This window comes from Sus scrofa, chromosome 6, assembly GCF_054392235.1.
Source record: "Sus scrofa isolate SSC_HxYL_T2T_F1_AM1 chromosome 6, Sscrofa_HxYL_maternal_Yorkshire_Landrace_v2.0, whole genome shotgun sequence".
Taxonomy (NCBI): Eukaryota; Metazoa; Chordata; class Mammalia; order Artiodactyla; family Suidae; genus Sus; species Sus scrofa.
In genome coordinates this window covers 26,816,161-26,841,381 of record NC_139388.1, presented here as the reverse complement: position 1 = coordinate 26,841,381, position 25,221 = coordinate 26,816,161, and the positions used below count along the sequence as shown (strand labels likewise).

The 25,221-nt window shown below is 37.4% G+C and overlaps 1 long non-coding RNA gene across 5 annotated transcripts in view; it reads right to left on the bottom strand.

Moving 5' to 3' along the window:
• The window catches only part of LOC146402259 (uncharacterized), a 528,845-nt gene that overhangs the window by 291,679 nt on the left and 211,945 nt on the right, over window positions 1–25,221 (bottom strand). For all 5 annotated transcript variants that reach the window (XR_014805837.1, XR_014805836.1, XR_014805835.1 and 2 more), the window contains one exon: window positions 9,525–9,794. This is a non-coding gene — a long non-coding RNA (uncharacterized LOC146402259). The remainder of the gene's footprint in view (window positions 1–9,524; window positions 9,795–25,221) is intronic.

The following is a 25,221-nucleotide window of genomic DNA, read 5'->3' as shown; positions in this document are numbered from 1 at the left end:
CAAAGTAGATTTTTTTGTCTTTAGCACAAACCCACTGGGAACCTATAAGAAATATGTGCCCCACTATTATGATGATGATGCTCATGTTCCTTAAGAAATCTTGTAATTCAACAACTGTGTTTTGCACCCGAGAGTTCTTCACTTTGGCTACAGATGAATGGACCAGGGAAAGTTCTTCATTCAATGGAGCCAAATTAAGGGTCTCTCAGTGGCTTATCTCCTGAATGTTGGTTAGTTTTATTTCCTATTGGAAGAGATCTGGTCATTAATATCCTAATGCTACCACTTATTAGATGCATAAACTTTGTCAAGTCACTTAACCACTCTGAGCTTCAGATTGTGAGTAAAATTCAAAATGTGCTAAATAAATTCTTTGCAAAATAAAGCTAACGAGAGAACTTAACAGGCTTCTGAAGTTTTTGATACATGGAGAGTACCAGATTATGGGTACTTTTCATTCTACCTCTCATGGGGCTGTTGAAAGGAATGATTTTTAATGTATATAAAGTGTTCAGAATAGTTTCTGGCATCTATAACTGCTCAATAGGAGTTAATACATGTTGCTATTGGTATTTGATTTTACCTAACTCTTGGTTGTGTGTTTTCTTTCACTTCCTACAACATGCATTTATAATTCACTGGACTCGTGCATCCTCACAACTCATTCAGCAAGAGTCCCTTGAACAGTCCATGTGTGTGAGCACCTGCTGAGCCTATGTGTGGAATGCCTAGTCTCTCCCAATTCTCTACAACTATTTTCAGATGCACTTTGTCTGCAACCTTCACTGACAACTTGGCCTCCATAGAGTGTCCCTCGTCTAAGCTTTCCTTGCCCTCTGGGACACACTCAACTTGTGCTCATCACAGAATATTATATCATTTTCTTTTTATGAACACATAGGAGAGGACTATTACACACAGCTGTAGAGGTTGTGCCCTATACAGGACTCTACGACAAGTGAGTGGATGTTCAAATGCAGCCCTGGTTATTGATGCTGCTGGATTTAATTAGTTCAATAAGAAGAACGTTTTATAAAATATCTGCCTGTGGAGGCTGTATTTTATGATCTATCTGTGCCAAAGAAGGGCAACCTTGGTGGCCCTATCTATGTCTTCACTAGTGCATCAGTTCCCTGAAATGCGTAATCATAATCATCTTCAAATTCATTCATTTATGTATCACTTCTTCAAACATTAAACAAATATTTAATGAGAACCTACTTTGTGTTGCTCATGCTCCTAGATTCTGTACCTCTGTTCTTTGTCCCTCAGGTGGTCAATAATATAAATATCCTATGGGTTCTACATACAGCTGGTTGCAATTTTGTTTCCATGAATAAATTTCTGGATCAATGTGAATAACCAGCATACTGGACAAAGTTACCTTCTAAACTTAATTATTATCTTCTTACCACTGACTAGTACTGATTTCTGCAAATCTGTCAGATTATATTAAATAATAGCAATTAAAAGGATAGATCACAGAAGCTATAGTAACTAGCAAGTATGTTTATATTGTTGACTCATCCATCCAACCACCATTCAACATTTATGTGCATCTACCATGTTCCTGGCTTGAGGTTAGGTATGAGGGATACTCAGGCAATTAATTTAGATCCTAACTCTAAGTTCAAACTTTAGCATTTTAAAATATGTAAATGGATTTAGGAAAAGGACTTCAATAGTTGTAAGCAGTGTTCGTAGGAAGTTAAAGAAGAAACAGTGGTCACTACCCTAAGTTGTATCATCTCTGAGTTGAGTTTTAAAGGAAAGGTAAGCATATCCTAGATAGGATTATAGAAGCTGAGCACTGAATGCAAGTTCAGTTCAAAAGCACAGAATTAAACACTGAAAAACAACAAAGCATGTTTAAAAAAAATATTTTGGCTAGAGGCCAAAATTCTATGCCAGCATTTAAGGAGGTGTTCTTTGTGAGGAGGATAGGATTTTGTAGCTTAGGTGTCCCAAAGTCGCTAGCATCTTAGATGTCCCATCAGGTCAAAGCTACAGAGACAGTTTGGCGTTGCTGAGCAGAAGTGATTGGGACTAATGAATAGATAGGGTGGGTTCCACTTGAAGAGAACTGTCCTTAACCTGGACAAGTCATGTTGGAATAATAACAGAAGGACAGCTTTCAGTCTGCTGCTTTCTGTGAAATCCCTAATTTTTAAATGTTGACAAATTCAAAAAAAATTTTAATGTGTGGAACATACTAACTATATCTTGATTTGTCCACCTCCAATTTACAATCTCTAAGATATGTATTTGTCAGTTCTTATCCTGAAGGATTGCGGGTGGGTAGGGTGGAGGGAGAGATGTAGATAAAGCCTGCATTTTAAAAATAATTCTGGCACAACCGGAAGTATTGCCCATAATATGGAACCTTGGAAACTTGCATTCAATCCCTCTGCAGTGCTTGTTAAAATCCTTGTTCCTGGCCCCACCTTAGATGTTTGGAATCTGGGCCCTACTCTCTAAGGGGAAGCCAAAAACAAAACAAAAAATGACCACATCATCTGCTGACTTCTCATTAAGGGAAAAATATTTTAATATTCCTTAATGTTATTAAATATTATTTAATATTTTTATTACTCAACATTATAAAATAATTATTCCCTCCTGCTGCTATACAAAATGAGATATGCCTCTCCTTCTGGGAATAATCACAGGCTTTGAAATATTGGAGACCATGAGAGTTGACCTATTATTTAGTGCCAATGTCACTCATTTGTAAATTAGGGATTTAATTATTGACTTAATAACTCTTTGCTAATCACTGTCCATAGCATCCTTGTACACCGAGACCTCCTGATTAGTGCATTATTGACCTGGAAGATGACGCTTTTATCTTTTAGCTTAGGCCAGTGAAAGTTTTCAGTGTGCTCCCTCCAATGATCTCTACATTATTTTGAAAGAAACACATTACTCTCATTAAAATTAATGGCTGTTATGCTTACCTACAAAAGGGAGACTGTCACTCACTTTGCAGTAGCAAGGGGTAGCATTAGATAATTTTGACTGAATTATTAAGACATAAGCACTTACTTTCCCATTTACAAAATTAATAAAATTATCAAATTCTAATTTAAATCCTTTTACTGTCACTCACAGAGCTTTGCTTTTTTTTGACCCATTTCATCCTTTCAGTCTATCTACCTACTAGTAAAAGTTTTCCCACATAGAAAATAATGATAAACTCCAAGACATGTAAAATATTTTCACAAAACTCTAGAGTACCAGAATCTTGATACTGGGCAACAACGGTTTGAAGATTCCATTTTCATCAGGGAAGTTCTGGGAAGTTCATCCTTATTTTCGAACCGAAGCTGGCCTGAGTTAATGGTGGGGCTGAAAACAATTAAACGTCTCATTCAAGAACACGCCAACTGGGAGGCCATACAACAGGAAAATGACGCAAAACCCTGGTACATCTTATACTTCTCTAATCAACTGAAGTACATCATACCACAAAAAGCCTGTACAAATTCAAAAGCACTATAATATGCACGGGAGAGCAAAATGGGCTCTCTACTGTAAAAGGAACACCTCTACCACACTGGCACCATCTTAACAGTTGACAAAATGCTGAGAAAAATTCCTAAATTTACCTGCAAATGAGAGACAATTATTGTTTAATTTAAGGATGGTGTCAGTTAACAGAGCATCTCTTATTGACAAAGTCTTAAGAAAGGGTCCTCAAGTGTGAAAATATGAAGGGAGATAGAGTAGTAATCGAATATAGTTAGGAGAAAGCTTGAGACTCTAGATATATTTTCATCATAATAGGCATGCATTTCCTTTCAGTGATGAGCCTGTTTCTAGGGCCAATAACTCATCCCATGAATACAGTCTAGATATACGATCCTTGTCAGATATGATTTGCAAATTTACAAATTTGCATGGGTTCTATGTCAGAAATGGTAAGATAAAGGATGATATTGAAAAAGGCAGAGCCAACCACATTTATTCATTCAATAAATGATTTTTGCCAACTATTCCTTATTGCTCCTGGAGAAGAAATGCAGAAAATTTCAGGAATATTTCTTCCTGCCATGGGGTTTAAATCTAAGCCAATGAGTTAAATAAAATTGTAGACAGAAGCCTTTTATGCAGGAATCTTTGAAACTGCATTAAAGAATTAAAAGTGTGCATAATGAACAAAGTATTTTGATATATGCGATCTCTTTACATTTCCTAAGTTTTATCTTTGTCTCAGATATATGGTTGTGGAAGATTGCATTTTTGACAATGTGAGCCATAAAAATTTAAAGATCAAAAACCACGGAACAAAACCTTGGATTGTTCATGAATGAGGATTATGTTACCTCCTGGATCTGAGGTTTGTGTTAAGACCTAGAGCGAGTAAACCTGACTCAGGTCTTCAAGAAGTCACTGAAAATGGCTGGCCAGGCCATCTACATTACTTACATTGAAAAGGCTGGCTAAAATTTTCTTGTGTTCTCTTTTCAGACCAAAGTTTCAACAATTATTCAGAGGACTGTACAGAATATTTAATAACAAAGTGTATATGAGTATGATGAGCAAGGCTGTTGTGAAAATTCATTTTCTATACCTGTTATCAGTGAACACATCTTACTGTTCAAGTTCTTCCCATCAGTGTAGGGTTGTATCTTGTGTTCAATTCATTCAAAATTCATTATCACTTTCACTCTTATTTACAGAGTACTGCCTATCTACAGGTTAGTAAGTGTATGAGGGACTTTAAATGCATTATCCCGAATTTGATCTTTAATAAAGTCTAAGTGATATAATTATCCACACATTACAAATGAAAAAAAAATATGGGACTCAGGGAAACTGAGTGAGTTCCCAAAGTCGCACAGGTATTAAGTGACTAGGCCAAGATTTGAACTCAGAAAGCTGATCCCTAAGGCAAGTGCTTTTGACTTCTTCATTAGCATTATGTCAAGGCCTTTGTTAAAAAATAAAACAATAACAACAACAAAAAACAACCCCCCCCCAAAAAAAAAGCCCTTCCTTCATCTCTTATTATCCTCCTGGGAGTCAAGCACTGGGCCCATTAGATTCACAGGCCCCAACCCTCTAAGGTAGCACAGACATCAGTTACTTTTGAAGCATTTTCTGACACTCCTCTCCAACGTGGTTGGGAGCAGAGCACCTCCTTTGTGCTTGCTGCCCACAACTACAGTCATAGCTGATTGTGTTATATCTGCTTGGCTCCCCTTCTAGCTTTTGATCCCCAAATAGAACTATTACTCCTTTCTCATCTTTGTAATGCCAGTCTCTAGCATAGGATATGACTGTGACAAATATAAGAATATGTGTTGAATAAACAAATAAATGGCCATGTGAGCAAATTAATGCAACACCACTCAGTCTGCCTTGTTAACTATAATTAAACCATATAATTTTACAGGGTCCTGTGAAGTTATGTGCAGGAATGGGTGTGCTAAGTAGGAAAATATTATACTTAAGTTTTACTGCCCTGAATGATGTTCCAATTAGCAAAGAAAAATACGACAGAAAAGGAAGTCTATGAGCACGGTTAACAGTTGCTGTTATTGTTCTTGTGCTGCAGAAAATGCTTTGGGGGAAATGATATAGAGCAGTTCTTATGAAGATGGGTATTGAACCAGCAGCATCTGCATAAATGGAAAAGTATTAGATTAGGAAGTACAATCCAAAATTGTATAGGCTTGCCAATCCAAATTTGAAAAAATATTCGTCAAATTATTCCTAGATTTTAGGTACTGGTTACAGAAACCAGTACCTAAATCTTGAATTGACCTTTTTGTCACTCAGTTCATTTTACGTTGCATATCAGGGGTAGGAGGGAAATGTTGCTGGTTCTAGCCAGGCCCTTTTAAAGCACAATCTGAGACAGCTCTCTTGGACCCATATTTGGGGACAACTACAGTAACACTAAGTGACCATATTGACAGAATGCTCTTGGATATTCCCACCTGTGTATAAAGTAGACACTCAATAAACATCATCAACAGAATTAATAGATGGCCTGGATTAACAACATAGATCATTCCAAGGATTTTATTTTTTGCTAATGGGTTAAAATGGTACTCTATCGGAACAGGAAATGCATCATTGAGCCCTCAGATTCTAATAATGGGCTCTGTCAGTGTGTGCCTTCTCTCTCCTCAAACAACAATATAATCTCTCTCCAGTTGCTTTCAGGGAAATTCACTTACAATTACCTATTGGTTATTATTGGGTGAGCAAAACCCTTGTACCTCTTGTTTTTCTTTATTGCTGTGTCATTTTCACAAATAAACATACAAGAAAACAACCTGAAAGCAAAGAAGACAGCATCTGGATGACGTTCTTTGTCAATGGATGATGTTGCTCTTGTATTTGCAGCAAGGTCTATTGTGCATTGCTGGAATGACTTTGGGGAGCACATGCTCCTTATCTACGCAAGTGAGTGCTTTTATTTCCCTGTCTTTCTCAAGGAGAAGATGGTACAATTGCAGTTCAGCAATGAGGAGTCAGGAGGAGGGAGAGGAGGAGGAAGAGAGGAACAATTTAAAAACTTCTATTCGACAAGAGCTCTCTTCTCCTTTGCCCCTTTGTCAGTCTTAACAAAACTAGCACATCTGGCCAGTGATGCAAGCCACTCTGCATGGCCTCAATGTTGTTATGAGATGAGTTGGTGCCTGGAAGAATTGCCACTGAGATGAAGCCACTTTTCAGGGAATTTTTAGCTGCAGCTCATGGATGATGGAAGCATTAAATCATTGGTGTTACGACATTTTGGTGATGCATAATGCTCAACTTCATTTTGAAGCATCAATATTGCAAATACCCACTCGAGATGTAAAACTGGTTTATTTGGGTTTAATTTATTTGAAAGAGGCTGCATACTATTGATTTTTTCTTCTTTAGGAAAGTGAAAGGAGCATATCAGTGTGTCCTTGGGCAATTAATGTAATTTATATATGCCTCTCTTTGCTCATCTCTATCAGGTACAGGACTAAAAGCTTATGGCATGCTTCATTTATTTTGTAATCACATACTAAGTGCACAGTGTATGGCAAATCACAAGTGAAGAACAAGGGTGGAAGGGGGCAGGGAGGGAGCAGAAAGAACAGAGAAGGAGAAGAGGCCAAGGTAAGGGGCTCAGTGACAAATGGGTAAAACATCGAGCAAGCACATACTTTAAAGGTCTGTAAGAATTACAAGAGATACATGTGCCAGGTAGTGGGCCAGTACAGAGAAGTAATAAATAACTCAACTTGAGGATCTCAGAGAAAGAGTCACAAAAGGAACAGAAATTGAGTTATTGACTGAGAGAGCCCAGAAGAACGTGCTGCAAAGGAGGAAGGGCGAGTGATTTTTTAAGAGGAGGTTAAGCATTTTCAAAAGGATGGAAACAAGAGAAGCTTGAGGTTACACCCTATACTGCATAAGGGAGAATAATAGAAAACAAGCCTATGAAATGTACAGTGCATAAGTGCAATAATTTTTTTTAATGCAAACAGAGTGGTTGGAAAGAAATGTCCCAACATATCAACAGTAAAAATATATATAACTTAATATTTGGAAGCATATTATTGGCAACAGACTGATAATTTTAAAGCTTTAGGAGAGAAAAGGGATAGTGCCTGTTCTCTTGAACCTTATTGTTTTCAGAAGGGAGACAGAAACACAGTCAGTCTAAAGAGGGAAGTCAGGTCACAATGAAAGCACCAATGAGTGTCTCTAAATTTAGAACAGAGTTTACCTGGACAGTTTACTAGAGGAAAGGATACCTAACACAAGCTGGCCTTTGAAGGACAGGAAAAAAGGACAGTCTGAAAGGAGAAGCCAGCATATGCAAAGGGAGGACTGTGGAGTGGTGTCTGAGAAATCACAGGTAATTCTGTACAGTGACATGGGATGGGAAGAGTGAACAGCTTCTACTAGAGAGGATGAGATGGAATCTTTAGGATCCAGCCCAAGGAACTGAGCTTTAAAAGTCATTATATGTATAACTGAAACACTCTGCTGTACAGCAGAAAGTAACACAACATTGTAAATCAACCACACTTTGATTTTTAAAAAATAATAAAAATAAAGTCATTTAAAGTTAAAATAACTGAAGTGGTTTTTCTCTTGTTTTTTTTTTTTTTTTGTTTGTTTGTTTGTAAGAGTTAGGATGAAGGGGTTAGTTTACTGTGGAATGAGGTTCTAGACAACTCACAACATTCTTAAGGGGTGGGGGGTTATTTCATAAAAGCTGAAAGCCTGAGATGTAGGAACATGGGCACAGTCAAAGGGGAGGTGAGGCTGAACCTGGAACTTGTCGGGTTTTTACTTATGAGTCAGTAAAAAGTAGCACTTAATGGTCATCTGCTACTTTTCCACCTGTCCTGAAATATTTCCATTTTGAAAGTTCCTTTCTATCACTCCATGTGATTCTGGTGTGCTAATCAGTCACGTGACTCAAACTGACAAAGGTAAAGGCTTTACCAAGACTGGCCAAAATGATTCACTGAGAGGGGGTCCAATAATATAACAAGGGGCACTATGAACTACTTACCAGGTAGTTTCAGATGCCAGGCAAGAGAATCTTAGCTGGAAGGATGCTGTCAGCACCAAGTTAACGGAAACATCACTGAGCTACATGGGAATTCCTTTTTTGAGGATGAAGAGAGCAGCAAGGAAGATGAAACTGGGTAGGAATAAAAAGTTAGAGAGACTCAGGGGAAGGTAGGGAAGAAAAAAGAGTTTACAAAAGGGGAGGAAAACAAATGAGAGAAAGAAGAGGAGGACAAAAGCACAAGGAAGCCTGATACCATAGCTTAGTCAAATGGAACCAGCTCTCCTGATATTAGCACCACCTATTGGACAGTTTCATTAAAAGAGCCAATATATTCTTTTTTTTTTTTTCTTTTTTTTTTTTCCTTAAATTAGTTCACATAATGGTGATCACAAATTGGGAATATGTTACATATGGTATCTCATGTGACGAATGAAGGTGGAGAGGAACAGGAAGAGAGCACACTGAGAAAGGAGGCAACAAGATATTACTCAGTGTCTAATGGATGAAATAAAGGAGATGGGAAGATAGCCAGACAAAGAAGCAGAATCGGGTTATGTGGGAGCACAGAAGAGGGTCTCTTCAGAATGGAGTTCCCTAGAACCGCTTTCTGGAGGAGAGGATACATGGTTGAGACCTTTGAGAACAGGTGAAAAAATCGCAGTCCAGGAGAAGACTCACTAATCTCTCTTGGGGACCACCTGCCTGGCTCTGTGGTTGTCCTTTCAGTAGACTTCTATACTTCTATAAGCATTCCCTGCCATACCTAGATAACATTGCCTTTATTTCAGTGCTGGAGAATGCCACTTAACTTTTCATCTAATTTTACTCTGACTTCAAGCACTTCGAGAGAGGCACATACAACATAGGGACTCGATGGTCTACAGTTGAACCTATTTGATCTTTGTATTATGTATCGCTATATAGCAAATTTAGAGATTTAAGATAAATAAGGCACAAGCACTCCATCACCATTTTATGTATAAGGAATCTAGGCATGGCCTACCTGGGTTTTCTGCTCCAGAATGTCTCACAAAACTCCAATCAAGGTGTCAGTCAGCCTCAGGTGTCATTTGAAAGCTCAACTGGGGAAGAACCTGCTTCCAAGTGATTGTTGGCAGGATTCAGTCACTTGAAGGCTGTTAGACTGAGGGGCTCCATTGCATATTGGCTTTCAGCTGGAAGCCATTCTCAGTTCTTTGAAATACAGGGAAGTCAACAGTATGGCAGCTTGCTCCATCGAAAACCATCATGAGAGAGCATCTATGGAGAGAGTCTGATAGAAAGATAAGAGTTATAATCTATGTACTATAATCAAAGAATTGATATCACATCAATTCTGCCATATTCTATGTATTGGAATTGAGTCAAAATTCATTCCCACACTTGAAGAGAAGGCATGATCACATACAGGCAGACTATCAGGAGACAGGGAGCACTGGCAGCCAACTTAGATATGGCCCCCACAATATTTTGACTTAGCAGGTATAAGATCCCTCCTGTATCTTCAAGAACACCTGAATTTGTGTAGTAGAATAAATATTTCAAAAAATTAAAAATAAATAGCCAGCGGGAGGTGACACTTTTGCTTAATCATCTTTTTAATTTGTACATATTTCATATAATATCATGGGATATTATGCTAGAAGCATGGCAAAAATTAAGAAAACAATTAGTATTTGAGTATCTGCAGGAGCAGATGTCCAGCTCCTCCCATTAGACTAATTTTCTATGAGGTTGGTTGTATTATGCCATGTTATTCAGGATTATAGACGTTTTGTATCTAGAGAAGAATTACTCCTAACTAGTACAGTCTGAGTTAGCTCTGGAATAAGTTTATATATATACATATACACACAGTTTCTGTGAGGATGAGGGTTTGATTCCTGGCCCTGCTCAGTGGGTTAAGGATCCAGCATTGGCATAAGCTGCAAGCTGCTGCGTAGACTACAGATGTGGCTTGGACCCCGTGTTGCAATGGCTGTGGCATAGTCCTCAGCTTCAACTCCAATTCGACTCCTATCCTAGGAACTTCCATATGCCACAGGTACAGCTACAAAAATAAAATAAAAATTAAAAAACTCCTCTAAATTTCAGTGATGAATTATAAAATGGGACAATATCATAGTATTTTTGAGGATAAACTCAGACAAAGATAAAACACTTAAGATAGGGTTGGCACCTAGTAAATGCCCAATAAAAATCATTTCTATTACTGTTTAATTAAAAGCCATATAATAGTGAGGGACAAATTGAGATGTTGAAGCCAACTCTGTCTGAATGTTCTTCTTCTATTACATGCATCTCTAATAAATTTTAGAGGTGATTTAGTGCAACTTAATTTAGAAGAACAAAAGGGGAATGGGGAAGCAAAGAATTAAAGTGAGAGACTGAGCCAGAATGGACCTCGGTTTACCTGAATCTAGGGTAGTGCTCATTCTCAAAGTTAAGCACTCATTAGAAAGCAGTTGGGAACACTAATTAGGAGGGGCAGTTAAAACACAGATCTCTGGACCTTAACCCCTGGAGTTTCTGGTTCAATAAGTTTGGAGTGGGATCTAGAATTTGCATTTCTAACAATTTTTCACAGGATAATAATGCTGCTGGTCTACTGGCTACACTTTGAGACCCTCTAATCTAGGACATTAAAGCCACAGCAATAATGTTCCATCTGTTGAATAAACGTGAAATGAATGCTATTTTACATGTCTTACTAACATTTTAAACAGATGTGGCTTACAGTTGAACTACATACAACTGTTTTATATTTAGGTTTTTATGTAGAACTATTTTTGTTCATGAGTGAATGTTCCAGGTTGGAATGTATGACTGCCAAGTAGTGGATCTTGCTCTTGTTTAAAAGTATGCAACCTCAATGAACTCTTATTAGAGATGTGCTGTCCTGTTTTTCTGTTTCCCCTAAATATGCAAGTGGCCAATAAAATCAGGTAAGTAAAAGCTAACTAGGGGTGATCTTAACTTGCTTATAGAGAGGAATTCTATACAAATTGATTCTACCTTGCAAAAAAAAAAAAATATATATATATATGTTTTTAGATATCTCTGGAAAGCAAGCCAGATGTTTGGCATTTATTCAACATGTTGCTGCAAGAATTCCAAGTTTTCCCTCTGACAACCAACCATCATTTCAGACAGTTGTCTGTTATATGTTAACATATCATATTTAAGAAATACACATATCCACGAATATCCAAATACCTCATTTTTCACTAGCACATAACCAAATACTGCCTGGCAGTAGTTTCCAAAAGATCTGATCCCATGAAAGAGGAAATTTCTATTTAACATTAAAAAAAAGAAAGCCATCTACAACACATTATTCTTTGTCTACAAAGAAGGTGGAAATTTTTGGTTTCTTGTTTTTATGTATTTGTGAAAATAAATGTAGTAGTCATATATCCTGATAATCAATTATAAAGCCAAAAGTTCCTTCCAAAGGAAATTGTTTCTGGATTTTTGAGCAATTGTAAAACATCCCTTTCCATGAATTAATTTCCTATATTCTTAGAGGGAACAGACATAAAGGTTGCCACCAAATACTGATATATAAATAGAGGACAAAGATTTACATCATTTTATTTTTTATTGAATAAATATGTAGTGTTACTTCTATCAGAGAAAAAGAAAATGAGAAAGAAAGAGGTTTTTAGAAGATTATTTATATAAAAATACATTTATGTCTGCTTTATTTACCATTACAGGTCTTAGGGAAACTTTAAAAATAGTGTAGAACTGAAAAATACTTGTTGAAAAAATGAATGAATAAATGAATGATTATAGAATTTAAGGTGAATAATCCTCTTTAGATATTTTTAAAAAGATATTATATCGTTCTTTGTTTCTAAAATTATTTTTCTCATTACATCCTTGGTTACAATGGCTCTTGCTTTTCTACCGTGAGATGAAGACTATGCTTGGTATTGAGGGTACAACAGTGAGTCAAAGCATAAGGGTCCTGACTTTCATGGAAGTGCCAGTTTAGAAGAAGACACAGACATCAATCCAAGAGTCATCAAATATATTTATTACAGTGAAGTGATCACTCACATAGGGTAAAAATAGGAGATGGTGATTTAGTCAGCAAAGTCTGAGAGGGTGTCCCTGAGGCAGGGCTCCTGAACAGCCATCTGAAGGAAGAGTAAGAGTTAACTACATCACAAAAAGAGCAACAGTGGTCAAGGCAGAGGAAGTGACATCTGCGAAGGTCCAGTGGGGGAGCCAGCATGATCCTGCAAGGACTAGAACAACTTGCCTTTCAAATTTGCTATAAAGTCAATTATATCCATTATAAACACAGGGTGCAGCTAGGACATCTAGGCCTATTAATTGCATAAATCACACAATATGATTTTTCTTTTCATTGCAGCACAAGACATCATTGCCCTCAGAAAAGTAGAAGCCATACCTTCAGTCAGAAGAGAAGGTGACTCATGGCTGCACCACACTCACTCTTTCATGGTCCAGAGTTGCTGGCTAAGCTAGTGGATTATATAAACATAGAGAGTATTTGGGTGCTAAACCCTTAATATTACACTTCTACAAAGGACATGCTCTCATGTAATTTCATGTAAAACCCCTTCCTTAGACAGCCTGATTTATCTTTCTAGCTAAGGAACTTATAGGGAAGCAATTGCTAATGACAACACATGGGTGAGAGTTCACATTGGTGCTTACAATGGTCAGCATGCAGACCTCCAGACCACTGTTATTGACCTGATCAAAGCCATGGGTACCAGTGGGAGGCTGTGCTTGCACTTCTACTCTATAAATTCAGCAGCCCAAGAATTTTATTACTACCCTGAGACAAGCTGATGATGGAATGGCTGGTTGAGTTAGTGCCTTAGCTCTTTCGATCTATTTCCAATCACTGTTTGAGGAGCCACGGCTGTGTAATGTGTCCATTTTTATTCAGTTCATGTTACTAAGACCATATGATAATGCTCCTTATAGACAGTCTGTTGGGCTTTTAGCAAAATCTCAAACGGCTAGTGAGATTGGTCTGGGAGGGTGGGCTGGAGGATGGGGCAGGAAAATTAACTCCAAATTTCTTTCAGAATGATGTAAACCAATCAAGAGGCTTTGAGAACCTGATTGTTGGCTGGGTCATGGCTGAATTTTCTTGCAGGTATTTTAAAACAGAATTTTGGTATAACACAAAGTTGTTAAAGAGCTACTGAAATCTGCCTTAATTCAGGCCAAATAACCTTGCTTTTAGAAAGAAAAACTGGGAATAGTCTGTGAATTTGAACAATCCACTGTGATTATACAGCTTATAACCCCAGTTTGATTTTAGCTTATTAACTTTTGTCTATAATAAAATAAGGAAACCATTAGGACATAGGAGCATAAAGCAGTGGTTAAGAGTGTGTCCTCTGGTGATAGCCTGTCTGTGTCTAAATTCAAACTGTGCCACTTACTGTCTGGGAAGTGTAATAACACTCTGAACTTCAGTTTCTATATGTACATATAATGTAAAAAATATAAATCATTATAAAAAAAGATAAGGATGATGACACTATTTTCAAAACATAGTCATGAGGACTGAATAAAAGATGGCACATAAAGTGTTCAGCACAATTCCTAGTAGAGTTCTGGTATCAATCACCCTTGTTAAGACGAAATATGATTTATTCAGTTAATCTCATGAGCTAGAGCAGCAATTCTCCGCCAGCACACCATAACTCACTGGTGTTTGACATGAAGAAGGAGAAACGATCCAGTGTACTGGGAATGCCTGGCTTATCCAACCACAGAATGGAAAACCACCTGAGCATCCCATTGTACAGATCTTCCAGCTGAAGATCATGTACTAAATGCCATACATTTTGTAAGGGAGTTGTTGAAGGGTGTTAGACAGAGTGGTCAGATCCAGTTTTACATGGAGGAAGATCTGACAACACAAGAGATATGAATTGGCCTAATTAACACAGAGACCCATATTCTATCACAGAAATAAATGTAAAAAGAATCAGAGTGTGATCCAAGGTAATAACAGTGGGAATGGAGAGGAGGGAGCATTTAAGAAAATATTATAGTGATAGAATCCTTTAGATTTGGTGGCCAACTGGATTTGGAAGATTGATTATTGTGATGCCCTATTTTTAAAAGCTTTTCTCTTTTTTACCCCCTTAATCCCTCTTTGTGCTTTTATCTTTCCCATGTGTCCTGCTTGTGACCCATGGGACAGCTCTATCCAAGATGGAGAAACATGGTGAAAGAACTAAATGGCAGAGGAAGAAGTGCTGAGCTCAGGAAATCTACATGTTAGGAGAGCCTTTTTCTGTTCAATATATTCCAATTAGGCACAAGGTCACGTGGTAGAGGATGGTGGACATCCCTTCCAATCGTGGGATTCTAAAGGAACTAGAACATGCCACCTAGGCGGCCACACCAACAGTATCCTAGGGACAGGTGCTCAGAATGGAAAGGTTGGGCCGCAGATCATCCAGTTGGGTTGAGCAACCACACTGGATATGATTCAAGAAAAAACATGTTTGTTTCTATTTAAAATTAGGAAACTTAGTGTCAATACATTTGAAAGGGAGTTAGCATTTGTTATTGGTCTTGATAGAAAGTCTAAAATATTTAATATGGTCTGCAGGGTTTAAAAAACTGGCCTCTGCCTAGCTCTTCAATCTTATCTCTCACCAGCCCACCCCTCCCTAAGTACTCTCCTGCCATATTGCCCATTCCTTCCCCCTCTCCCCCTCATGCTGCCATGCCTGGGCCTTAGGTTTGAATCATTTTGCTCACTCCTCCTTCATTTGAAAAGGTTCTCTTCATTCTTCACATCTCATCTTGGCTTAAGGCAAAAGTCTGCTATGGCATGTCTTCCAGGTCTTACTTCTTGGAGATTGTTTTATGGGAATAGTCAATGTCCTCATAGAATCAAGTTGTTTTCTCCAGAACAATGTGATATTTGAATGACTTTAGTTTTTTGTTTTTTGTTTTTCTAGGAAAACTAGAGCATGTGCTGTAGGTTCTAGCAGGTTCTGGGCTTGTTTTTGCTCACACACAAAAAAGCCTAGACTATTCTAAATGTTGACATTGCTGAATAAAGGAATAAATGAGTTTATTGACTTGGTAACAATTATTTTTTTTATAATTTTCTCATGGTAATATATATCCATTTTATAGAGGAAGAAAGGGGGCCCAGAAAGATTATGCCAAACTTGCCACATCACACATACTAGATTTGGCTCCTGCCTATGGCATCTTACACACTATCCTCTTGGTTTACGTCCCTATTTTGCTTTCCAAATAGATAAAGTGGCAATACCACACAGAGTACACAAAGAATTCACATACATAGAGAGCCCTTATTTGCAGGTATTTTACCGCTCAAACATTTGACAGTTTATTTTTGAAATCCACATGGTCCAGCCAATGTTGAAATAGATTTGAGTGTTACAAAGAAGCAAACAAATAACAAAGGAAATTGTGAATCACTATATATGCCCTTGGTTAATATTCCCTCAGAAAAATAAAACAACCAAGAAAGGCCTGCGCTCTCCCCTTAGTTTTCATTTCTGAAACCCTTTTAAGTGATTCAGAAATGCTGGAGTCAGTGAGACCTATCAAAACCTCCACACAGAAGTGCCCCTGAAGCTGATAACCAGAAGCAGAAAATAATAGGCAGGGAATAAGAAGATAAGGGTTTTGTATGAAAGTATAAGGCTGTTACACAGGAAGAAAAATAAGTGAGTGGCAACCTCAGGTTCCTGTTTAATTCATTTTCTCATATTTTGAAAACCCATACACTGTTCAATATATATTTATTCAATTCAACTTTTTGAAGGGCTTGCCATATACCAAACTTCTGCTAGGACCCTGCGAAAACTAAGACGAATAGACAGGGCCTTTGGCCGCAAGTTCTCACTAAATTGATGGGGAAAAAAACGATTTAAACTAGAGACTTCTAATATAAAGTGATCATGATGGGGGGGGGGATTTTAATATTCCGGAATTGCAGAGAAAGGAATGAGGTACACTATTTGTAGTTCCTTTTAGGATATTTTTTTTCACAAATTAATGTTAGCATCAAGGTTAAGACTGGAATATTTACTGAATTGTTGTTTTTTAAGTGAAATCAGATTCAAGTGACATTATTTGAAAGATTGAGTACCTTATTAGACCATAAACCAATATGCTGAGAGTAACACATACATTAAAACACAGTTTCAGTCACTTTCTTGGGGTGTCATGTTAAGCATTTCAAAAATATCTGCCTATATCCCCCAATTTCTTCAAGAGTGGCAGTTATTCCACCATGCACACAAACAGTGTGTCAGAAATGTGATTTTTGAGCATTCAGGGCTTATATGACATAACCAGCTTAAACTGATGGAAGCTCTGCTGGTGAAAACTGCTTTAACATTAAGGGTTAAATGTGGCATCCCCAACAATAGAGAAATGAAGATCCATTTCTGAAGGCACTGGGGAGCTGGCCTGGTCATTCAGGGAATGAGAAAATGAAGGTTCCATTTAGTTGGTGCATCAGTTTTCTGGTGCAAAGGTCAGTGAAGATGGAATAGAAAAAAACAAGGCAGAGGCACTGGCAAATTTCTCCGGCTATTTTACCAGTGACCTCATTTGACTCTCCTCCCTGCTGCTGACACATCCTTTCCTTTAAAATTACACATAGTGCTAAACAAATGGGTCTCTTCAGAGTTACTTAGCAGAACTAATCAGCACACCAGCCTGGTTTCAAAATGAAGGGTCCATTCCATGGCAGAGGAGAGCGATTACTTTCCTATCCTTCATCAGAGGTAGGGGTCACCTGCAACTTGCAAGGAATTGGTGCTCTGTTCCTTCATTTGAGGCAAGAAATTGTACCCTTGTCACACTGAAATCTCATTCTCGCACCTGAAAGCTCATTTCCTGGACTTTTCCCATGCCAGCAAGATATTATGTTCGGCTTCCATGTACATAAGAAGTAAAGATGGTCTTTCATGCTGCCAGGGGCAGTGTTTCTCCTTGAGGGCAAATTGCTGGGTGGTGAGAAGCCAGCTATCTAGAAACACACACTTTAATAAACCTTCATCTGATAATTGAATTTTATTTTAATCAATGGCGGTATGGAGCCACTCTGCTCTCCACCCACAGTAATTAGGGCTCACAAGCCAATGATGATTATTTGGGCATGGGATTGAAAAGGAAAGGCAGTGTAGTAAACAATTTTCACTTGGGTTTTCAAACACTGAATTTTGCCCTATCAAAAGAAAATCTCTAAACCAAACCATCCTTGTTGAATGTTCATTTGAGAAGCTCTTCAATTTTTTAAAAGTATGTTCTAATCCCCTGTAATGAAATTGTATTGAGGAGCAGATAAACCAATAGCAAATCCAATCAGATCTTCTCAAAATGATTTCATAGATCCCAATGCACAAAGTGGCTTTAAGCTGTCATTTTGTTTTACATCCACAAACAGACTGAGTGCTTGGAGGTGTTATTCCCATTTTACAGATGATGAATATGAGGCTCATAAGGGCTAAGTTCCTTGTGGCCCAAAGTCAAAACACAGTAACCTAGGAAGAAGGACTAGAACCAGATTTTCTGAACAGTAAAGTTTTGGACACTGTTGTATCCTAGAGATATTTTTTAGTCCTAGATCCTAGACATACTGGAAAAGAACGTTTCTCGAGAGGACTTTGACATGCACATGAAAGCAGGAAGACTGTATGATAATGGTCACATCCCTCATGTCCTTTCAAAGATAGGAGAACATGGTAAGAAGAACTTCTCTTACTGTTGATGATTAATAAATATTGTGAAAAAATATCTTTATTCATAAAGAAAAGCTGGTGTGAGTACTTTCCTACTTTTAACAAGTTTCTAAATACAGTTATTTCCCCCCCAGATGACTTACTGAAGTGATGTTTTCAACTACATTTTGGGTATGAACTCAGATTAATGTCTAAATACTGTTCATCTGTGAGACTCCCATGCCAGTCTCTGATTAGATTTTTATCAGGCACTTTCCAAATCAGACTGTATCCATGCTCTAGAGTACCTAGGTATGAAAGAATGAGTATACTTTCACAGAGGCATGGAATGCTAAGCTAATTGCTTAGACTTCTTTAAATAGTGACAGAAAAAAAGTAAGTCAGCCCTGAAAAGGACACGACAACCATTAAGACTTTTGAAAGCAATAACTAACTAGAAAAGAGGTATGATTAAATAGCCAAACTCAGTATCTTTAGTGCAAAACATACAAAGAAAAGACATATCTGTTAAAGATTATCTCCCTCCTTTGCACTGATATTATAAAGATTTATAAACTTAATACTCTAATTCAAAAAAAGGTAAACAGTATTATGTTGGTAAAATCTGGTAGCAAATATATGTCTACTAAAATTTAGTTCCTGCAGGACTGTCAAAATCCTGAACAAGGAAGTTCTCTATAAATGCTCACCTATCACTCCTGAAAGGTACATTCAGAGAAGTGAAGATTCTTGGTATGGAAGGACCATGGAAACTCATCAATGTAGGCAAGGATGTCCATTCCCCAGAATGCTGTAGGCATCTGATTCAAGCAACAGGATAATTAGGTTCTGATCATTGTGCCTAAATGCACAAGCTGCATACAAGTTTATTTGATAAAGGATTTCTTCCAAATGTTACTATATCTTTTGCATGAATACAGGGTATTTAAAAATATACTCCATGGTTTTTATTTTCTTCCATTATAGTGGTTTACAATGTTCCGTCAATTTTCTACTGTACAGCATGGTGACCCAGTCACACATACATGTATACATTCTTTTTTTCTCACATTATTAGGCTCCATCATAAAATCATTATACAAAAAAAAACCAAACACTAGCCATTATTAGTACAACCGATGATGGCTTATGTATAGATTCTACAGTATGAGTTAGCATGGATTAAGGTCACAGAGTATTTTCCTATTTAAAGATAAATGGAATAAATTATCCAGCCAATGAAAACAAAACAAAACAAAACAAAAATACTCAATGGGGTCTTATTTTTTCATCCTGTGGATATGATTGACAGTAATATGTGGTTATTTATCTGAAGGTGAAAATGAAGATTAATCAGAGCTAGACTAAAATCTCTGACAGTTTCTCCCAAGACATACCTTGATGTAGAAAGGAGAATAGTTCTCTATTATTTTTTCTATTTTTTTATCTTTCATTTCTTAACATCTTCATTGAAGCTGTCAGAAAAGTTCTCAAATATGAGAGATGAGATTTATAGAGTAAAAAATAGTCCTTTCACCGGGGATTTTATTTCATTTTGTCTATATGATAAGCTATTTTATAATTTTACAATTTGCCATTACTTAAATGAAAACAGAGTTTGGTGTTTTTGTTCACATTTTTATTTAAAAAATTGGAGTTCCCACTGTGGCGCAGTGGTTAACAAATCCAACTAGGAACCATGAGGTTGCAGGTTTGATCCCTGGCCTTGCTCAGTGGGTGGAGCATCCAGCGTTGCTGTGAGCTGTGGTGTAGGTTGCAGATGTGGCTCGAATCCTGTGTTGCTGTGGCTCTGGCGTAGGCTGGTGGCTATGGGCTATGGCTCCGATTAGACCCTTAGCCTGGGAATCTCCATATGCTGAGGGAGCAGCCCTAGAAAAGGTGAAAAGAAAAAAAAATGTAGTTCATGTTAGAAATCTGAGAAATATAGAAAAGAAAAAGGTGAAACAAATTAGCAACAATTTTACAAATCCTTGAAAACTGCTGGTACCGTTTTGGGGATTTCTTTCCAATCACTGTATAAACTTCACATACTTATATTTCTTATTTGGCATACTGAGTTTAGAAAATTTTTATCTTTATGTCTTCAACACTCAGTAGATATAATAGATAATGAAATCACAATAATATTTAGAATAGGTTAACCATAAATTATTTATGTTGAATATTTCAAATGATTTCTGATATTAATCTTAGTAACTACAAAAACATCTATTGTGTAGAGAATTTACTGAATTTCTTTCTGATAAATTCCTAGCTGAGAAATACTGAGTCAAATGGCCTACACTATTAAAGCTCTAAATGCACGTATCAAAGGAATTTTCAGATTGAATATCACTCTCACTGCCAGACTCCTTTTCCTCCCTCACTCTCTTCTTTCATTTCTTCCTTCTTCCCTTTCCTCCTCCTTTCTTGCATCAGAATAAGCCAGGGTCATGATTCCCCCATGAAATGAAAGTATTATTCCTTTTGGGGAGACATATAGCCATTCTGGAATATAATGGTACCACTAATTGCTAAGAGTATAATTGAAACATTGTCATGGTACCATGAAGTGTATTTTTCAGAATGCTTCACTATGGAATTGTCTTGAAATTCCACAGTGAGACAATCTCTGGTTTTGGCATAAATTTCATTTAGGAATTCTACTTATGCTATGGTGCTATTTCTTTTCATAACTTTTCAGTTTCTCAGAGGCACAGCTTATCAAAATATAATAAATTAGTTACATGCTCTGTATCAGGTATTACATTTAGAACTCCACATGCATTGTCTAATTTAAGGTATACAACAGTAATATGAGAAGGATAGCAGTAGTTCGTTCTCAATTTATAGATGAAAAAATAATCAGACACTTAAAATAATGGATGTGGGTCATATTACTATTTTGGGGGTATTATGAATTAAGTTGGGGCACAGTAAAAACAACTTATCTTTTTCCATAATGACTGAGGCCTTGACTCGGGTGGCTTGAAATGTAGAGATGTTTGGGCTAGAACCACTGGGGCCATTTGTTTAGGGACTTTCTCTTGGTTATCATTTGAGTTCTTTATTTCTTCCTTATATCATCTCCACCGGGTCTGACGGGTCTAGCGTTGCTTTCTCACTTAACATGTCTCATGTCTAGGCTAGGGTTACTATCACAATCAAGGATGTTCAGTCCTCTCTCTGTTTCTCTCTCTGCGAGTGGCCTTTCCATATGGCTAGTGACCTTTCCACATGGCTGGTTTGGGCTTCCTCACCGCATACCAATCTCAGAACAGTCAGACTTCTTACATGATGGCTGGCTTCTGCCAGAGTGAAAATTCTAAGATTTATTATGTAGGCTTAGAGGTCCTATAACCTCATTTATGTTATGTTCTGTTGGTCAAAAGGGAGTCACAGGCCTCATTTAGGAAAGAGGACAGAAAATATAGACCACCCCCACCCCCACTGACAGACAAGTCAAGTCATTTGTGGCTATTTTAATCCATTACCCAGGGTTTGTTTGACTTGAGAACTCATATTTCTCAACATCTTTCTTGAGTCAAAATGAGATAGACTATTTCTCAGTAGAGAGAATTTTCTAATAATGCCAACATTCCTTACGTAGTGGCCATGCACAAAGTGGAGTTCTGTGAAAAACAGGGGGACTGGGGACAGACCCTTGTTACCTCGACTTCATTTGCCATGTTACATCTCCCAAGAGGGAGAAGGGAGAAGGGAGAAGTACTGGGATAACACTTTGAGCCTTTTAGCTTCTGTAATCTCCTCAATCTCTTGCTCACTTGCTCTCTCTCTCCTTCCTACTAGATGATGAAAAACTATGAGGTAAAAGTTCATAAGTGGTTTTGGCCTTTTGGCCCCCTCAGGACTTGCCTGCTTAGGGGGTCAATGAATTCTCTCTTTTTCTAACTGTTGGTCTATGAGGATGGTGAGGAGAGTAGTTGATAATGGAAGCTGGGAACTATCCTATTGCTGTGCCTGTGATTGGTTAGGAAAGTTTCATTCAAGGAGAAATTTCTACACGTCTTAGGTGAAAACCAGTGGTTATATGTCGATGTGTGCCTGACCTTTGTTTCTCTTCTTCCATTGACTTGGTATTTGGAACACATAGTGTGAGCAGCTGGCCCCTTCAGATTCCAGTTCATGGAGAACTGGTCTCACGTTGACCTCATTCTCTCCTGCGGTGGTGAGAATACCCAAAGTGAATACCCTGGGGTTTTACTGAAATAGAAAATATACACACATATATGTATATATTTTATTGAAATAGAAAATATGTTATATATATTTATATATAAAACTTCTATAAATTCTTCTTTTAGGGGGGCTGCATCCATGGCATGAAGAAATGAAGAAGTTCCTGGGCTAGGGATCGAATCTGTGCCACAGCAGGGACCATGCCAGATCCCCAAACCACTGTGCCCTAAGGTAACTCACTAAAATCTTATAAATTCTGTGTATTTAAATTATTCTTTGGTTTACGTGTTCCTTCTCATATAACGTTATTCAGAATTTCCAAGACAGTGTTAAAAATACACAAAACTTATATTCTATTCTTCTTGATCCAAATGCCACTATTGTTTTACTGTTCAATAGAAGTTAAGATATTTATCCTTTTACTTAAAGAAAAAGGAAATTATATGAGAAATAAATTCCTCAACTGAGATGTTCATGGGCCTTTTTTCTAGTTACACTTATAACTAGATAGATATTTAGGTATATATCCAAATAAGAATTCTTGGAGGTAGGGGGCAAACTCCACTTGATGAGGGTGAAATCATTATGAAGTTATAACCGTAACTATAAATGAAAAGGGTTTTTGAGTATTTTCTTTATATTGATATATTTGTTTTCATGAATGAGAGTATACTCTTGTTTCTTTGTATATGTTTCCTATTTTTGTCAGCTTTTAGTACCAGAATTTTGCTAGCTTCCTAAAATGAATTTGATAGCTTTCCACTGAAAATAACTACTTTGATTAGATTCTTTCAACATATTAAACTGGCACGTTAATTTTGGTGACTCTTTTACTGATCACAAATTACTTTAGTCAGAAGGTCAATTAGTAGAAAAACAGAAAGTGTAAAATATTTAAATATACAGCTAATGGGCTGGGGAGTATGTGTTTAGAAACAGACACAAGCAGTATCTCTTGCATATAAACATTTCACCAAGGAAGGAGAGTTTATACATTTGTTGTTGCTTTTGAAAGAGAAAAAAGAAATCAGTGCTGTTACATTCTGAAGGGAGTTTGACCACACAAGCCTCATTTGAAGAGACAGTAAGTTAGACCAAACACCAGCTGAATACAAATACCCTATTTACCATATATATCAGATATTAATAGCATGTAGAGTTTTCATGACAATAATATAACTAGTTTGCACTTGATGAACTTGAAAAGAAGAATTAACTCAAAATTCAAATTTACCCATTCAGCAAACATTTAGAGAGTGATGGTTAAGAGGTCAGGTACCAAGGGTCAAAGGCATGAGAAAAAGATTTTTTTTTTTTTTGTCTTTTTTGCTATTTCCTTGGGCCGCTCCCGCGGCATATGGAGGTTCCCAGGCTAGGGGTCGAATCGGAGCTGTAGCCACTGGCCTACGCCAGAGCCACAGCAACGTGGGATCCGAGCCGCGTCTGCAACCTACACCACAGCTCACGGCAACGCCGGATTGTTAACACACTGAGCAAGGGCAGGGACCGAACCCGCAATCTCATGGTTCCTAGTTGGATTCGTTAACCACTGTGCCACGACGGGAACTCCGAGAAAAAGATTTTTAAAAAATGGTGTCTTTAATAACATGGTATAAGTGGTTATTAAGTTCTCACAAACGTAATGATTCATAATGCTTACTCACTAAGATATTTAGAGTGATGATTCGCCTCCTAATATGTATACAAAAGTTTAGAGACAACTGTGATTAGATATGTCTTTACTTTCCCTCTATCCTTCCCTTCTTGTCCGTTAAGAGAAAGAGGGAGAGGGAGAGAAAAAAAGAAAAGTTCAATTTTAAAGTATTACACTACAGTATTCTTGTGCACCTGTACTTTCCTCTGATATTCCACATAGCAACATATCATGTTTAATAAATGAGGGTGGTAATGAAAAATCTTAATACCAAACATGCATACTCTGCAAACTTTGCTAACTACATCATCTATATTTTGATATCCTATTCATGCTTCTAAATCCAATTTACATGTCCATCTCCCTTACAAAAAGTCTTCTGAGGAGCTCAAATGAAAGAAATGGATCTCAGCTAACATTTATTGCTCGCCTACTATAGGCTAAGTACTCTGCTAGGTTCTCCAAAAATGCCATCTCCTTTAGCCCACAGAACAATTCATTTTATCAAATGTTGTCTCTTGTTCAGGACATTGGGGCAAAGAAGGGCAATTATATTGCCCAAAGTATAACCTAATCAATAACACAGCCTAGATTTGAACCTATGTTTTATTGACCAAAATGATCACTATTTACGTCACAATACCAGGCAGTATTTCCTCCAAACTCTCATACAATTGTGTTGATTTGTCTTAAAGTGCTTTACATGTTACCTTGTCTTATATATCAACACGGGCCTTGGCACTTTGAAAGCACTATTAAATTTGACTTAGATTTATTTGTATATATTAGCTGGAAACCAGGTAAATGTCACATTCTGCAAATGTCTGATGCAAACATAATTGGGCACATTCACAAATGGTAAGAGACAAGGACACTTTTGAATTTATGCCTGTCAGACAGAATAGGGGATAAGAAGATTAAAGGAATAAATAAAAATGCCCCCACTTCAAAAATATTTTATGCCTAACAGAATACATTTTTTCCCTTCCAATGTCTTCTGATGCTTGGCTAGCTTTAGAGAACTTATTTTCTTTTAAAGGCTTAATTTGAAAAACTGCCTCAAAGAGGAAGTTAGTGCAGGCAAGACAGACGGGGTACTTGTCTATGAATGTGCCACTCACTTT